Source organism: Podarcis melisellensis (genome assembly GCF_964234715.1).
Source record: "Podarcis melisellensis genome assembly, chromosome: 3".
NCBI lineage: Eukaryota > Metazoa > Chordata > Lepidosauria > Squamata > Lacertidae > Podarcis > Podarcis melisellensis.
The window spans coordinates 88,372,763-88,390,184 of record NC_138530.1 but is presented as its reverse complement, the minus strand read 5'-3'; the positions used below and the strand labels follow the sequence as shown (position 1 = coordinate 88,390,184).

At 41.2% G+C, this 17,422-nt stretch overlaps 1 long non-coding RNA gene across 1 annotated transcript in view; it reads left to right on the top strand.

The window, feature by feature from the left end:
• The first annotated feature begins 1,103 nt into the window (after window positions 1-1,103).
• Window positions 1,104-17,422, top strand: part of LOC309367348 — a 146,944-nt gene continuing 130,625 nt past the window's right edge. The window contains exon 1 of the long non-coding RNA XR_014167068.1: window positions 1,104-1,178. This is a non-coding gene — a long non-coding RNA (uncharacterized lncRNA). The remainder of the gene's footprint in view (window positions 1,179-17,422) is intronic.

Genomic DNA, 17,422 nt, shown 5'->3' with positions numbered 1-17,422 from the left:
CCTTTTATTGTCTCTCTCCAATTTGCTTCCCTTGTGCACACCCCCATTGGATTTAGAGCTTGACTAAGCACTTAGGTCCCATCCATACTATGCATTTAAGGTAGTGTTATACCGCTCTGAACAATCATGCCCCCCCTCAAAGAATCCCGGGAAATGCAGCTTTTTAAAGGAATTGACAGGTGTTGAGAGACCCCTATCCCTTCCCCCCAAACTACAGTTCCCAGTGTTTCCTGGGAAGAGGCATTGATTTTTAAAGCACTCTGTTCATAACTCTTTGAAGGTCAGCCAAGTTCTTTGGTCACCTGAGGCCCTCCCATAAGTTGTTGGGACTACAACTCCCATCATCCCTGACCATTGGCCATGGTGTCTAGGGTTTGATGGGAACAGGACTCCAACAACACTTGGAGGGCCACAGGTTTCTCATCTGTTGCATAAATTAATTATGCATTATGTGCAGTAGTGCTTTTATTCTGACCATCATGGATATATAGTCAACCAAAACCATTGGGGCTTTCAATCAGACAATCCCCTACCTGCATTCTGGAGTGGTTCCAGCAAGGCTGTGTGTCACTGTATTCTGAAATGTGTAGTTTTCCATTTGGGATTGCAGAGAAATGATGGGCACCTCACCTTTCAGAGATGCTTATCCACCACCACTGATCTTGTCATTGAGGAACTCCTGATGAGCTACCAAGACACCCCAGAATTCTTCAGAACATATTTGAAAATAACTTCTTTATCATTAACCTTGGTTTTCTGCTTTAGCATTCTGTAATACAAGGATAACATTTGCCGATAAGTGCAAGTGAAGCAGCTATATTTAAATAGAGTGTGGGGATGTTATATATTTGCTTTAACATCATGGAACTAAGGTAAAGCATAAATGTTCAGCTCTGCTTTGATCAATGTGGGTTTTCTCTCATAAAAATGATCCTGCTACGTCCTTCTTATATTCTTTCCACCAGAGTTCAGCAAGGGCAGGCTGAAGATTAAAATCTCTTTCTGTGCAGAAGGCTTGCAATACTTCTGATTTTTGAAGTGATTAGAATTTCATTTCTCACTGTAATCTCCCCACCCCCCTTTTCCTTTCTTTCTTTTTTATTAGAGCCACTCGCCCTATACATAACAACTATGGATGAGGAGAAAATGGATCAGGAGAAGGAGACATTCATTAGAAAGTAAGTGTGTGGGGATTAGAAAAGTCTGTCTGACTCACAAAGTAGAAATGGCATTTAGTATCCTAGTCCCCTTCTAGACAAAATAAGCAAATGCTGCCATGAAGTTTAAAGCCTGCTGGTCGCAAAATTGGAAATTGGTTTCCTGGGGCTCTCTGTAAACTCTTCATTACTTTACTCAATCATGCTTCATTAGAAAGTTAACAGACAGAATACCAGTGCACATTGGGATACGTTCAAGCGCCAGCCCTTCCGTCTCCTTGAACGTCACTTAAAACTTGAATGTCACAGCAGATTAGACATTGTGTCAAATTGCATCTTCTCGTCAGGCTGCGGCATGGGCAGCTTGCAGATCATAGCTACTTAACCTCTTGAAAATTGCCAGGTGCTTTTTAGCCTGTTTTGCAATGGGTAAAAGGAGGGTTTAATTCAAAGTGATTCTGATGGAACTAACACACAATTTCCAAAGGCATCCGGAAGGAAAACAAGCTGATGAAAGGAACAAACTAAAGACATGCACACGATGTCTCACATGAGCTTTCAACTCTTATTTTCTGGAAAGAAAATAAAATAGTTAAAAACTGCTATGTGGTTTTTTCCAACTTCATCCCAATTAATATGAACTCTTAGCTGAATCTTACTCATCCAAATCCAGGTTTCAAGTTCTATTTTTTCATGCTGGCAGTATAGCAGTAGTTGTGGTTTGCAATTTTTGTTACTGTTGTTGTTCTTCAGTGATACAGTTCTTTGAATCTTAATGTGCTTTTTTATAACAAGGAGCCAAGCATGTTTTGTTGTCAATAGCTATTTTTTGACAGGAGCTACTGCTAAAGAACCAGCTTTTACACATACAGACTTAAACAAGCAATAGGTATTCAGTCATTCATCATCATCATCATCATCATCATTTATTGAATTTATATACCTCCCTATAACTGGAGGTCTCAGATTCTAACTAATCTGGTATGATCTGCTGACTTACTGAAATAAGTGCTACCTGTATTGCCTTTAAATTGAACCAGTAATGAGTCATCAAGTAGAAGTGGCAATTGTATCTATTTAGCCCCAATTGTGATTTATAAATCAATAGTTGAACATTCTTTGTAGCTGGTACAATACATTGTTTCTGTTATTTTTACATCTTTTCCGTAGGGCTGGCTCTACCATTTGGCAGAGCAAGGTGGCTTCTTCAGGTAGCAGATCTTTGGTGTCATGGACTAAATAGCACATTCTTCATTATTTATTATTATATTGTATTTTTGCTGCCAGAGAGGGGGGGGGGAAGTGCTTTTGTCACCAAAGAACATTCCTGATCTTGGATCCTATGTATCATGAATGCTAGGAAAGCACCAACTAGGGGATGCTGTTGTATTTCTGCTGTTATATGTAATGCAGCAAAATATACTGGGCCAGCCCTACTTCTCTGGGTGTCTGTAAACCTTCTTAAATAATAGGAGGTGTATGTTTGAAATAACAAAACAAAACAAACCCCACAGCCCTATATTTACAAGGAGAAAATTGCATGCAGTGATTACTTCCTCTCTTAAAAAAAAATCATGCAAACCTGTCTATTTCACATTTACCTGGAGTAATTCCATTCTTAGAGCAATTGGTCCTTTTCCTCTTCCTCCCTAGGTTTACCTGAGCTTGTAACCATGCTGCATTTTTATTGCCAGCAGTGAAAAATTTTTTTGTTTTGCTGTTAATAATTGTAACTTGAATTCAATTAAGTTTGATAAAACACACTTGTCACCTTCCTGTCCAGAAGAGTGATTTCTTTCATTCTTCCAGGATAGGGCTACAGTTTGTGCCACGTCTTATTTTTGTTGCTGTTACTAATGTTATCAAAATGTATACTCCCAGTCATATTTGGTGAGGGCTTCCAAAGAATTACAGCCCAATTGTAAACTGATGGGCTTGATAAATCAACTTGTCCCAAAGACTTGTCACAGAAAAAAAGGCTCTCCTGGAGTATACCATTTTTAGTGCAAAGACATGAGGCAAACCTAGATTTTCACCTTTTGTGGTATTTTTTCCCAAGTCCGCTTACCTTTGACGGTTAGGTGACATTGTGGCCTGGCCACGACCTTGTCTGCCATCTGGGGATGTCGACTGGTGGGGATTACGGCCTGCCTGCGGATTGACCAATTGTAGGCAGGATCAGGCACAGGATGTCCTCAGGGGGTGGGCCAAATTGCCCAATAGCCATTGCTTGGGTCCACTCCCGGGGGATAAATCGAGGCCTGTCCAGGCCCCCTTCCCAGTTTGTTGCCGGATCTCTTTGGATCAAGTTCCCCATCACCACCACCAAATCTGTAAATAAAACTGTAAGATGAGATTTCACAACAAGTGCCAACATACGGTTTTTATGTTGTTATGAGGTGCATGATGAGCTTGAATTTTGCATTGAAGTGGTTATCTCTTTGATTCCAATTGTCAGTAAGCCTGTGATAAGGCAAGTGAGTTTGTGCTAAAATGCCAAGCACTATAGGGCATGTTTCACATCTTAGCTGAAGGGTTATTGTGACACTTAATAGAACTTCTGCTGCTTCAGTACAGCCAACTGAGTTCCTGGCCTCCCCTTGGGAAATTCTGACGTTGCAAAGCATATGCACCTCAATCATGGTCAGATTAACATCAGTTGGGCTTTGTGTGCTACCTAAGTGGTTTTACTTGTAATAAAAGCTCATTTCCAGACCTTCAAAACCAGGTAAGGTCAGCATGTGGAAGTGCTAACTGTTCTCCAATGGCGACCTATGTTCAGATGCTAAGAGGGACATCAGTGAACCTGGGTTGTTTTTTTAAAGAAGTCATCACTTTTCAATTGTATACAATTCTGAGGCAGTATGCAGTTTGTAAGGGAGAAAATAAATGCAAACAAGGCTGCTGTCTTCTATACACTCACCTGAAAGTAAGTCTCATGGAATGTCTGAGTAAGATATGGGTTGGATTGCATTGTAAGATGCATTTAAAAATGTTAAAATAGCAGAGCAGCTTAAATTGCAATCAGCAAATAGAATCATGGGTCAATCTAGACATAATGCTGTCAGTCTGTATGTGTGTGCACATTTACAAAAGGGGCATGTCGGTAAGAGGTCTGAAAACTTTCCTCATGTCTAGGGTCCCTTCTGGCATTGGAATGTGACTCAGGGAAAAGTGACACTGGAAGATTTATTGTAGGAGGATAAGCCTTGTTTTATGTTAGCTTATACTGAATGTTTTTGACCCGTGGTTTTTGAGATGTTGTTTTATAAGTGTGATTTTAAATGGTTTGATGTTTTAAACGTATCTTATTTTTGTTGCAAGAGCTATGCCCTAAAAGGTGACCTATAAATATTCAAATGAATAAATAAATAAGTAGTTATGGGTGAGAGAGGGTCTAGCACCCCTCACCCGCTCTCCCACTTTTCTCTTAAGGCGAAACCCTCCAATGCCACCAGTTTATATTTGACTGGGGAAGTTCCTCATTTAAAAAGATGCACTTGCCACTATCACATGCTTTTTGACCCTATCTGAGTAAGCATATCCAAATATCATCCAAAAATTGCTTTTTCGTTCAGCTGCAACAACAACAAAAAAGGTGATGGCTTTTTATTTTGATATATTTTTTGGAGGTTAAAAGAATGAACTGGGGAGGATAACCTCACATATATTATTTTCATAGTGATGTGTGGGAATCATTTGGCTTAAGCCTCAACAGAACACTGAAAGCCTACCCAACTACACTGTGAAATTATAGCAGCTATTACTCATAAGCTACATTTATTGCATTTTGAATGGAGAATTAGCTGCATGGCTCCAATGGTGATTAATGATTTTTATGCAGCTAAACCCTATCCAGTGTACTGAAAACGCTCTTTCTAAGGGAGTTTGGGGGTTATAAATGTGCATGTGCTAATCAAATATTAAAGGTAGATTTGCTGACTATTGCCAAGTATTGTGAAGGTATGTTGAAACAGATTTTGTAGTCCAAATCATTGTATACAGTCTGCTAGTACAGTTTTGCTATATTACTGTATAAAACAGAATGATTTGTTTAAAATTCTGGTTCTGGTTTAATTAAGAAAAAAAAAGACACCCACTAGGCTGTCACCATGAACATAACTTAGTATATCACATTAGATATAGTTCCAATCTATTTAGCGTATCTAAAATACTACTTGGAAGAAAAGTCAGGGCTATTTCTGATTATTTTAGAGGGACAAAGACAGCAATTATATTTTACAGAACTCTGAAAATGTCATGGTTGGTTCAATATCACACCAGGCTTTCTAGCTTGTAATATTAGCAATGGCTCATTTTCTGTAATGAGAGACTCTGTGATTAATGAAAGTGTAAAACCATATCTTAATAGATATTAGTTCCACTGCAAGATGTAATATTACTTTTCCTATAGAATTTAATGGGCTTGTGTCGAAGGTGGAGAATGATAGACGAAACATGGCCTGTTTTTCACATGAGCAGGAAACAGGGAACTGCTCTAATCCACAACAGAAAAAAGAGGCAAATATCCTATCCAAAAGACGCTGTAGAATATTAGTTTTATTTTATGAAATAGTTCAATGCATTTCATGTTGTACAGTTACTTTTCAAGGGAACTTTTTCTCAGTTCTTTCAATAAATTGTAGGAATTTATTTTCACCAACTTTCTGATTTTCTAAGGATTGTGCATTAGAAGTACCGTGTGCATACAATGGCTGTGTGAAATGCCACTGTGGGTACTAAATATCAGGGCCTGCCAACTCCCACAACTGAAGTCAGGCCCATTCAGAGGACCCACCATGAACCCAGGACCAGGGGCAAGATAGGGCACCTAAAAACGACCCCTTAAATCATATCCCAGGATAACAACCTAACCTGAAGAACCAGATAACCTACAAGCACCATGGGATCATCATTGGGAATAGAGATGCCAGTGAGCACAAAGCAAAGTTTGGTCCTGAAAGCACTCACTTGGCAACATGAAGCAACTTGTGTTGGAGTCAGGATCAGATCCCCACTGGTATTTCAGGGAGAGTGGGGCAGCCAGGCCAAGTTCTTAAATCCTCAGTTGCTGCTTAGAAGCTGCTGAAGCAAAAGCTTCTGCAGGCATCTCCCAGTTTAGTGCTGATTCTGCCCTGCAGCACACCCTCTGACTGCTGGTGGTGCTGGACAGCTTCTCTATCCAGCTCAAAAGGCTCACCCAGAGTAGCCCTGTTCAGGTCTTACGCCTGAACAGGAATGCAGACATGAGTAGGGAGCACGCGGATGTACATGGCACCCCCCCCAACATACCCAGCCCTACATGTTCCACTTCTGCCTCCCCATACGTCTGAACGTTCTGATACGTTCAGAAACGTCTGAACAGTATGTTATTAGACATTTTGATTTTGAGCAAGCTTCTAATAAGCTTTTTAACTGAACATGCTTAGAATCTCACTTCAGTCCTTCCAACTCAACACAGGAAGGTTGGGAGTGGGCAGGGAATGTTGAGGGCAGGGCCATCATATGTGGTGGCCCCCATGACACCTTTTCTAGAGGAGGGAAGGACCGTAGCTCAGTGGTTCAGCATCTGCTCTGCATGGAGATGGTCTCAGGTTCAATCCTTGCCATCTCCTGGTAGGACTAGGAGGAACCCTGGTCTGAAGTTCTAGAGAACCTCTGCAGGTCAGGCAATATTGAGCCAGATGGAACAATGGGCTGACTCAGTGTAAGGGAGCTTCCTATGTTCCTTTCAGGAATAATGCCTGAATGAAGTGTGTGTGTGTTTATGTGTGTGGGGGGGTGTCTTATGCAACTATGTATCTGAAGGTGGGGAGGGGGCATGGTGCGAATTGTGTCTCAGGAAAAAACTGTTGGGTAAAACAGGCCAAGATGATGGGGAAAAGTTACTTGCTAGTTAAAATGAATCAATTTCCTCCAAGGAGGCAAGTACAAGATTTAATCTTCACACGAAGATCTAACCTACTGTTTTGGTAATACAGTAAAATAACGAGGAGGAATTAGGCTTGATTGAAATATGCTTCCTTGCATGCATTAAAGCGAGGTCTATTTTTTGTAATGTTAGGCATACTGTGGCATATAAAGAAAAATATGCTTAATGTTTTGACCTCCTGTAATCTTGGCTGAGGTTCTGTACTTCAGCTAATGCCAGCACAGATTAATCAGTGCTAATACAAATGTTCTTGGCTGCAGATGAGAAGTTGGGCTGATGAGTGATTACTTTAACCGCCTGCACTATAGAGATGGTGTGCAATTTATTTCTGTGGGAAACACTCGTTCTGCGAAGCTCAAAGACATTAAAGTCGACATCAGAAAAAAAGAAAGGTGTTAACATTGATATTTGGAGAGCAATGATTGTTTAACCCCAGAACTCTGTACCCTTTTCATCATGGCACCTGTTTCAACCTGATCTCATAATTCTGAATAGCTTGCATTTAAACATCAGGGATCAAGAAGTAATTTTTAACCTTTGTATATCAGAGAAACTGGAGCCGGGTGGGTCATTGCAAAAATGATAGGATGTCATTTTGACCATTTGCACAGTCTGCTTGTTGCTTCATCTCTCCTCCTCCTTCCTCCTTTTCCCAACTTGAGGAATGCTTGAGATGCGTCAACTCATCACTGCTGGCAGGAGAGAGATGGCCCCTTTTATTGGGGTTTGAGGAGTCGAACTACATAGATCTCAGCTGAAGGCTTTGCTGAACTTATTTTCATTTACCTGTCTGCTTGAGAATGACAGCGGCTTTATCTGTCATTGGTGGGAGAGACTCCCGCAACCCAGTATTGATTAATGGTCCTGTTGGGCTGCCACAGGACCCAGTTGAGGCTTGTTGTAGCTAATATTGCTAAGTTGTAACCTGGGGTTTTGGGTTCTTGGGTGCAGATATGTGTCTGGGATGGGATCAGTTGGTGAGAACATTGTTGTCGTTTAGTCGTGTCCGACTCTTCGTGACCCCATGGACCAGAGCACGCCAGGCACTCCTGTCTTCCACTGCCTCCTGCAGTTTGGTCAAACTCATGCTGGTAGCTTCGCCAGCGTCATAACTTTTATATGCCTGTTGTCTTTGTCCATGGAGTTTTCTTGGCAGGGATACTGGAGTGGCTTGCCAGTTCCTGCTCCAGGTGGAGCACGTTTGGTCAAAACTCTCCAGTATGACCTGTTCATCTTGGGTGGCCCTGCATGGCATAGCTCATAGCTTCTCTGAGTTATTCAAGCCCCTTCCCCACAGCAAGGCAGTGATCCATGAAGGGGGGGGGTGAGAACATTATGGGTCCCTATTGTAATGATCCTATGGTGTGAGAGGAGGGGAAAACCACATAACACATGACACAGACAGTTGGTGGCAGTGCCACATGCCAGCTCCTCTAGCCAGTGTGCATTTCAAACAATGACACTGTTTCATTTCTCATTTTGTTTCATAAAATTTGAATTAGTTAGGTTAGCCTTTAAATGTAAGGGGAATTTAATATCCCACACTCTCTGCTCCTCTGATTGAACAATTGCAGATTTTAGTCTTTGTCATAGCGCTGTTTTTCACATCATGATTCATATATCTATATGGCAGTGCCGGGAAGCTGTTAAAATACATGCAGCTAGATACACACTCTGCATCCCAGCTGAACATCAGACAAGTGGCATTCCCCCCCCCCAATGGCAAGTAGCCCAACATGGTGTGGTTTGTTATCTATTTTTTGAGTCATTCAGCGTGATGCAGCAGTTTCACCCTCAAACTTTAGTATTAAAGTAGACTCCTTACACAAGACTTGAAGATGAATCTTTACTTGTCAGGATGGCCAATAATTTAACAAGCTGTATTATTTATATTTATCGAATTCAATACAATTTGTTTATCTCCCTTGAGCCTAAGAGAGGGTTTGGTCTTCTTGCTCCAAAACACCCACATAAATGCATAAATAATGCATAAATAAAAAATTAGTCCATAGCTTGCCTGTCTTCATAAACTCTTCCAGACAGAGCCTCCTTGAAGTCTTCACACTCCCATGTTCTCAGTCAACAAAGCAATGGCAGGACAACCAGCCAACCCCCAGCTCCCTCACTCTGTTCTAAGACACACACACACACACACACACACACACACACACACACACTCTTAAAGGCAGTAAACATGGCAATGATCCAGCATTTCTGCGACCTTGATTGGAGTTATTGCAGCTGTTACATTACATATGTTTTCTTTTCCCCAGTGCAACTGTAAAATGCATTTTGTAACAAACACAGTACAAATACTAACATGGTTTTCATAAGTAACAGGGGATGTGTTTATTTATTTTGGTGGTGGTGGGAATACTAACAAACACAGCCCTGAATTTACAGTGCAAAAAGTAGGGCTAGCTTAAGGATTGAGGGACAAGGGGTAGAAAAGGATGGAGGGAGGAAAGTGTGTCTACATGGGGAATCTTTTTACTGTTAAGGGCAGCATACCCTTCACAGGTAATCTGGGGGGCTGCATGCTGGCGCTGAGGGGGACCAGAGGAAAATTTGGTCAGGGCCCCCCTTTCTCTAGTCTAGTTTAGTTAAGAGAAAAGCAAAAACAAAATTTTGAAGAACAAAAAAAATCCTTCCAGTAGCACCTTAAAGACCAACTAAGTTAGTTCTTGGTATGAGCTTTCGTGTGCATGCACACTTCTTCAGATTCAGTGTATCTGAAGAAGTGTGCATGCACACGAAAGCTCATACCAAGAACTAACTTAGTTGGTCTTTAAGGTGCTACTGGAAGGATTTTTTTTGTTTTGACTATGGCAGACCAACACGGCTACCTATCTGTAACTAAAATTTTGAAGGTTTGTTATACCAGCTTTTTAGGATCAAACTGCTCATTATTTTAAATGCCTCATCACTATTAACACTGCATATTAGAAAAACCAGATGGGAGAGGGAATCCGAATTGGGATTGGCTGCATGGAAGAGGTGCTCTATGTGATACTGCCTTTGATGTTGGTCTGGAAGCTGCAACTAGCTAACACCTGGACAGCAGACTGAACAGGTATTCAGGCAACCCAACCCCAGTCTCCCCCACCATGAGCAAACTTTTTTCCATTAAAATTATAGTATAGTAATTTATATGCAGGTAACCTGGAGATCCCAACAATAGCTCAATTCCTCCAGGATGATGTTAGCCACAGTTAGTCTATTCTTAATCATAGTGAGCCTCCTTAAATTAAGAAATAACCATTTAGACATGAAGAATCTGTGCCTCAAAGGCTTGATTGTTAAGGAAATAGCTGATGATTTGCTTTTAACTTTTGTTCTTATCAGTATTGAACTAATTTAAAAGACTCTGTAACAAGCTGAATTAGAGCTAAGCCAAGGGTCTTTTAACAGAGCTGAATTCCTGCTAGTGTGGCAGGAGAAAATTGCAACACTCAAGAATGGTAAAAATATGCACTGTTGTGTTTTGTTTGACTGCAGCTGACCTTTCATTAATAATATGAATAAATGGATCTCAAATACAACTTTGCAGAGCAGTGGAGTTTTCTCGTTCTTTCTGTGTTGGCATAGCAGTGCGTGTACTTGCAGCATTGCTGAAGTTTTAAAACTGATTCTTTTAAAAGTTGTGAAGGAAAGACTGTGGCATAGGCCAGTATTGGATAAAAGATCACATTTTATGTTTTATTCAGTTAATTAGAGGTAGTTCACACTGGATGTATTTCACTTCATTCCTCTTTTCACAGTCATGTTGGCATTGGTCCTTAAACTTGGTAAAAAGTCTCATTTTCCCCCTCCCTTTTTTTTAAAAAAAAAACCTGTACAGCATATATGTAAGTTAGAGAAATTTTAAACACCTTTCTCCAATGCCTTTTGAAGTCCCATTGGAAACTTTTTTGAGAGAGATTACCCATAAAACCACCACAAGAAAATAGATGGTCAATCCCCACCCCTGCTCCATACCCTGAGTTTGCTATCCTGAGTTGCAAACATTATTTCCCCAAGACCTCTAAATAACAAACTAGGGTATCATAGGACACTGGCAGCAGCTGTAAATTATAGAATTATAGAGTTGGAAGGGACCCTGAGTCCAACCCCTGCAATGCAGGTATATCAACTAAAGCATCCATTCTTTGGGTTCATAGAATCATAGAATTGTAGAGTTGGAAGGGACCCTGTGGATCATCAAGGACAACCCCCTTCAATGCAGGAATATGCAGCTGTTCCATACAGGGATTGAACATGCAACCTTGGTGTTATCAGCACCACACTGGAGCTATCCAGTCATTCCGTTACTACAAGGACTTCTGCCTGTGGATCAAGACTTCTTCTCCTCTCCTCTGTGCATCCCCACACTCCTCCAAATCTTTGGTAGAAGGCTGCAGGAACCTTAAGAACATGTTTTTTTGGGGGGGGAGGCAAGGGGTGTAATTTGCTCAATAAGTTGCTGAGCAAGAGAAACAATCTAGACTAAAATGTGACTAGATGAAGCAAATCCGAAAAAGCAATGGCTTCATAACCTAGTATTTCAGAAAACTCGCAGATCTCACAAGTATATATACTTTTGGGTATAAGGTATGATAGTGTGCTTATGTCCTGCTTTCCGGCTTCCTATGGGCGCCTGGATTGCTATTGTGAGAACAGAATGCTGGAGTAGATGAGTCTTTGACTTGGTCCAGCAGGGCTCTTATTATATTCTTATGGACAGGTAAAACAACTTGTTGATTGGCTGAAGCTGGATAATCATCCTGTTGACATTTCCATTCCACCTTAAGGAACACGCATGTGGAATTGTTGTGTATCACATGTCTGTTTACATTCTAGCACAGTATGCTGGGAACTTCCATTTGTGTATAGCTTTTGCTTTTGCTGTTCTCTCTGAGATGACATGAGAGAGAGACATGTTTCTTTGTTCTGATTTATGATTAATAAATCTGTAGCTATAGCATGACTTCACAAGCCTCACGCCTATTCTGTGTGCTCAGTACACTCTGCTAATAGCGTGCCCTGGCTTCTTAAGTCCGGGTCACTGATTTATGTCGGAGCATAGGCCGATGGAAGGAGACGTCCGAGCTGGGGCTTGCCAGCTGGCCTCCCAGCACTCCGCATGTCAACACATCCTGGGTTCTGCTGCTAAAGCCATTCCATGCTGCCACTCATTGGGTGATCTATTGAATTTTCTGATGGCACCTTTGATCTAGACAACTTTTTTCTGAATTGAGGGGCAGAGAGATGGGGGAAAGGTCATAGTGATGTGGAAGGATGGGTTTGGACATTATTATTAATGACATGATGGCCAATTCTAGAAGGGTGGTTGCAAGTGGAAGGGGCAGCAATGAGGGAGGTCACAATGCAGTTAGGGGGCTGAGAAATGACGGTATGTCTCATTCAGGGCCGAGAGAGAGATGGAAGCCCTGAGCTAGTCCTCATCCATTGTGCCCTACTGTGTAGGAGTAGGCCTTTAGTTATGGTCAGTAAGGGTGTGTGGAGAAGCATTTTTTCAATATATGCAGGATGTGGTTTTGGTGTGTGATCATACACAGAAATTCATGCAGTAAATGTTTGTGCTGACTTCTTTATTCCAATACTTTGGTATCCTGGACATGCTTTTATCTTTCTTGCTGTTTCCATAGCTATATGATTTATTTATGTCTCTGCTGTGGGCATTCTACTGTTTTGAGTGTATTTCCTGTTCCTTGCAAAATCTTGATATACTTATCATCATGTCTAGCATTTGATTCAGCAGCTGATGGTAGTGAAATGAGTAAACAAGCAAGGCATATAATGAGATGAGTAAACCAGAGTCTGTAGGAGTCGGAGTTTGGAAGCTATATGAGAGCTAGTTGGCAAAGTCTTGTTAGCTCACTGTGGAATGCAACCAAATGAATTTCCTTGATTAGGATAACTATCATTAGGAGCTGCAGTCCATAATTTTAAGAGTTTAATTAAATCTGAGGTTGCTACTCACTGCTCATTTAGCAGCCATGGCTGAAAAAGCCATTTTCTCTCCATCTGAGCTTGGCAAGTATTCTAGCATATTAAATGAGTGTCTGAGATCGAGACATAGCATTAGTATTCTTTTGCAAGACCTAACTAACTACCGGTTAGGATGGTAGATACCTTTTTGAGGATTAATATGTTATTGTGTGACAGACACCCTGAACCTAATAATACTGGGGAAGAATGTATTTCGTATTCAGTCTCAATAATTGTATGCTTTCCTTTATCCAAGTGGCTGATTAAGAGTACTGTATTTATTTTAAAATCAGTTCGAACAGTTCTGCAATTATTAAAATACAAAGTAAGCTTAAATCTTCCCACCATCAACACATGGTGGCCCATCAAGAGCTTGAGAAACATTTTAATTCCTTAGACTACAAGAACAGGGAGATGTTGCAAGCTTGTTTTCTCCTGCTCCGAAGGATAGCACCCAAACCATTCAAGTTAAAAGAAAGGAGATACCAGCTAGACACCAGGAAGAACTTTCTGACAGTCAAAGCTGTTCAGCATTGAAGCAGACTCCCATGAAAAGTGGTGGAGTCTTTCCTTCCTTTGAGGTTTTTAAGCAGAGGTTGGATGGCCATCTGTCATGGATGCTTTAGTTGAGATTCCTACATTGCAAGGAGTTGGACTAAATGTCCCTCAGGATCCCTTCCAATTCTACAATTCTATGATTCTAAGTAACACAATCCATTAGAACGATAAAATCTGCCTTTAGGTTAAGAGAAACTGACATGGTTCCTTCTCAGGAGGACAGAAGAAAGACAGAAGCACAGTTGCTTAGCACTTCCAGCTGAGCCGTGAAACCTGACTAACTCTGGGTAAAGCGTAGACCTACTCATGCCTGGTATTTTTTTTATAAAAATGCTGCATCCTCACAAGTCAGGGTATTTATCCTTCACATTTTAGGGCTCTGGGTGCCTCCTGCCCTGTTACACAATTCTTTTTATGAGTCACTGTACCTAGCTGCCTCTGAGAAGGCAGTGGGAGAAATTACGTTGTTTCCTCTATCTATATACTATCATCAATATAAGCTGTGCTGTGTGGGCAGTTTCAGAAATAGTTGTCTTGGATGGAGACTTTGGAAATGTTTGTCAATTCTCTGCGTGCTTGTGGATTTCATTAAAAGTCAAAATTGACCTATGCTAGATAAATCGATTTTGATTTTAGTGGAATAGAGTTCCCTGTAGTAAGTAATATAGTTAAAAGATGGATTTTCTCCCCCACTTAAAAGCCTGGTAAATAGAATTCTTAAAGTTCTTAGAGGGAAAGTGCTTAGAGGAAAAGGGAGCAAACTGTAAACATTAAAAAAAACACCTCCAGCAATAAACAACTTGTTGATTGCAATTTGATAAAAAGGAGCTCAGGTTCAGTGAAGTGTCCAGGCAATGGTATCTGAAAAATAGCCCCATTAGTATAGATTTGATTTTATAAGATGGCATTGGCCAACAGATGCAGGATACTGCTAAGTACTGGCAAGCTGCATTAAGCACACTGTTTACCCACCACATACATAAAGAAGCTGATTATATCAGCAATGGCATTACACAAGGTGCAGATTAAATGGGGACAGGGACTTGGTCTGCTTATCTCAGTTCTCCCTATACAAAGAGGGTCACCTTTCTACAACAAGCAAACCAAAAAGGACTAAACATTCCTTATTGTCATTCATTATCTATTTCTTTTTGGCCTATTATTAGGCGACATGGTTGTGATTTTCTAATCTGCTTTACAGAGGGTTTTATTTTTACATCAGCATGCTTAATATTTCTTTACTGTGCTAAATATGTCAGTGGTCTGTGTACTGTTTCTACGCACCTACCGAGCTAGAAATCTCTATATCTGTATCTCTGTATCTATAGATATTATAATAGAAGCTTGGCTGCTCCTGTTAACACGTTTCTCCCTCCAAGGGAGGGAGCATGTAAGGTTCTCCTGCTTGCTCCCCATTTCCTCTTCAAAGCACCCCCTGGGGTATATTCATGCCTCATGCAGAACAATCAACTCTCCCTCCCTGCAAAGTCAAATGCATAGTACCTGGGGCAGAAAATCCCACAAGTGATGTAAAAAAGAAGAATAAATTAGAATAAATAACAATTTGTTGCCCAAAATCAGTTGCCTGAAGCAGTCACCTCACTGTGCCAAATGGTAGAGGCCACCATGCATCAACCATACAGGAGCTTGAACAGGAGAGTACAGTCCTGTTGCCTAGAAAGAAGCACTGCATTCACAGGTTGGAGGAAACCCACCCACCTCAAAGGACCGTGTCAAAATGCTCCCCCCAAAAAAGCTCAACAACTTTCATCAATCTAATGGGTAGATCACTGCCAGTTCTTTTTAATAGTGGGAGTAGATCGTCGTCTCTTGGGAGTTGGACTTGCCTGCTGTAAAGCAAGAGAGAGTGCTACACCTTGTCTTTAAAAGCTTGGTTGGTGAGGCACAGAAACTTGTTTGACTGTTCTCGTTGCTTCTGTCCAGTTCTTAACTTCCTGCCCTGTGCTTGAACTCCTGAACCATGACTCCAGGGCTGCTGACTGTTATTTCCCTGACTAAAGATCTCTCTCTCTCTCTTTTTTTACTTGCAAGCAAGAGCCTCTGCTTGTGTGTTTTGGGATGCGAGCCAGGAGAATTGCTTTGTAATTTGCAAATGATCATTGGCTGTCCTATGGTTACCTCTGCTTGGGTAGGCCTTGGGAAGATATTGTGCAGTTGGTTGGTTTGGACTCTAACTTCCCATAAAAAAAAAAGTCAGTAAAACTTTGATTGTTCCCCCCTCCCCACCCTACAGGAGGTGGTGGGAAGGATGTGTCTGTATAGACAAATTAGAAATTGTATTTATGTGTGTTTGAGTTTGAGTTTGACCAAACTGCGGGAGGCAGTGGAAGACAGGAGTGCCTGGCGTGCTCTGGTCCATGAGGTCACGAAGAGTCGGACACGACTAAACGACTAAACAACAACAACAACAACAAATTTATGTGTGTGAGAGATCTACATAATCCTCACATTGTTAAGTGACTAAACAAAATCACATGACCAGACCAAGTATATCCAAAGGAGACACTTTCTGGCGTTAGGTATGCAGTGACTCAAAAAACTGCAATTTTGTGCTGTTAAAGACAAATGCTATAGCCAGTGGTATAAATAAATACTACATGGCCTTGGCCCTGTATACCTGAAGGAGAATCTCCACCCCCATCATTCAGCCCGGACACTGAGATCCAGCGCCGAGGGCCTTCTGGCGGTTCCCTCATTGCGAGAAGTGAGGTTACAGGGAACCTTCTACAGAGGGCCTTCTCTGTAGTGGCGCCCACCCTGTGGAACACCCTCCCTTCAGATGTGAAGGAAATAAGCAGCTATCCTATCTTAAAAAGACATCTGAAGGCAGCCCTGTTCAGGGAAGTTTTTAATATTTAATGCTGTACTGTTTTTAACACTTGGTTGGGAGCCGCCCAGAGTGGCTGGGGAAACTCAGCCAGATGGGCGGGGTATAAATAATAAATTATTATTATTATTATTTATTACACTTGCTCCCTTCTCCATGGATGGACATGAGAGTTTTACCAGAGCTTGTACAGTTTGTCTTGCCTCTAAGTTCTCTTTAAAAACACAGGTAGCTGTGTACAGAATACAAACAACTTTCATTTTTTCAAGTGGAGCAATTAGAGCATTGCCTCCCTTATTGCTTGCTCTACAGCACCAGCTCCAATTCTGCTTTGATAATAGTCAAGTTGTGTGGAAAGAGAGAGGAAGCTTTGCTTCAGGACGGATTGCCTTCCATTCGAGGGGGGTGGGAATCTCTACTGTATTTCAACTACCCAAACAAAAATAATTCCAGGAGATACTTCTGACCAAAGATAAAACAGATGTTAAGAAACAAAAAGATATTATGGAAATGGCCAGGAATTGCTATGAGAGCCTCTGTATTTGTGCACTGTTTTAAAGTTGGGCTGAGTAACTTTTTTAAAAAGTTGAGGGCCATGTTTAATAATAATAATAATAATAATAATAATAATAATAATAATAATAATAAATGAGAGGGGGGAGAGCTAGAACAAGGAAGTGCATTCATAAGTGCGAGGCATTGACCACAGAGGCTACTGCATCTTTCCAGCCCCCAGATAGAGCACCTCTGACCTTGGGCATCCATCTGTCTACAACGGTCTCTCTTTCTCCATCTTGTTCTTCTGATGGCTGTATCTGAATTATAGAGAGCAGAGAGTCATACAGACTCCTAAATGTTATGTATGCTTTTCATAATATAGGTCTAACAAAAGCAATCCTAGCCCCGGTGGACTAAACTGGGGCCATTCTTGTAGCT